General features: G+C 57.2%; 1 protein-coding gene across 1 annotated transcript in view; it reads left to right on the top strand.

Annotated features, from left to right (window-relative positions):
* CRAT (carnitine O-acetyltransferase) overlaps positions 1–1,153 on the top strand; it is a 12,501-nt gene that overhangs the window by 3,221 nt on the left and 8,127 nt on the right. The gene's annotated exons all lie outside the window — the stretch shown is intronic.

Here is a 1,153-nt window from a genome sequence, read left to right on the forward strand (position 1 = left end):
AGGGACAGAGGCTGGAGTGGGGTGCAGGGGCAGGGGGGGTCCAGGAAGCCCGTGGACTGGGGCTCAGTGGGAGGGGCTACGGGGTGATCATATTGACAGTGACTGTCTGTCCTGGTTCTGTGTCTCAGTCTTTCACAAAGATGTGTTCATTGTGTCCGGATGTGTCTGCGGTGGTGCCCCGGGCACTTTTCTGTGTTCATTTTGTACCCAGCATGAACTTAGAACTAATGTGCTGGTGGGAGGGAAGCGCAGGTGGAAATAGGAGCCTGTGGGCAGGCTGGCAGGGAGAGGACAGGAAGTCATTCGGTCCAGGATATGTTTTGGCGTCAGTGGCACTTGCTGATGAGGCCGGGGGATGGACAGTCCAGGCCTAAAGCAACTGTATGTGGGGAGGGAAGGAGGGTCGTTGAGAGAGGGATGAATGGAGAACCAGAGATGGGTGTGGCCCTGTAAATGACAGGCGCTGTGAGGGAGCAGGTGGAAGGGCAGGGGCTGCACAGAGAGGAGGTGGGAGATGTCAGCCAGCCACCAGCACAGACGAACCTTACCAGGTCAGGATCTTACTGCATCTGGGATCTGGCAGTTTTCCAACTTTGTTTATCCAGAACTGTTACTTCAGACTTCATGTTCTGGCTAAAAGAGTGGGAGCACCCCCCACCTCCACTCATGGGTCCTTGAGGGTTCTGCCCCTGCTCAGCAGATTTTCACTGAGGGAATGCCCCCATCTGCAGGGGCTCCCCTGGATTCCAGACCTCTGGTCAGAGTCTCTGAGATCTCCAGGGCTGTGGGGGCACCTGGCTGAAGGGCAGCCCAACCTGGCTGTCCCCAAGGGGAGGGAGATCCTGTCTGCCCCTTCCCATCTACGGATGAGGAAACTGAGGCCCAGGGAGATGAATCAAAGAACCACACATCAGCGCTCAAGGAGGCTCCAAGCTAGACAGGAGAGCCTGGCTGATCGGGGACCATGTCTCCAGGTCACAGATCAGCAGACAGCAGTTGCTTATGGGCCTGCTGTGTGACCCGGGCACATTGCCCTTGTTCACCCCTTGCCAGGGGCCCATGGCCAACAGTTTCCCAAGGGGAGTCCATGTGGTAAGAGGCACGTCCTACTGCATTTAAGATGGATGAGGAAGCACAGTGGGGGCTGAGTCTC

Source organism: Bison bison, unplaced genomic scaffold, assembly GCF_000754665.1.
Source record: "Bison bison bison isolate TAMUID 2011002044 unplaced genomic scaffold, Bison_UMD1.0 scf7180017864375, whole genome shotgun sequence".
Taxonomy (NCBI): domain Eukaryota; kingdom Metazoa; phylum Chordata; class Mammalia; order Artiodactyla; family Bovidae; genus Bison; species Bison bison.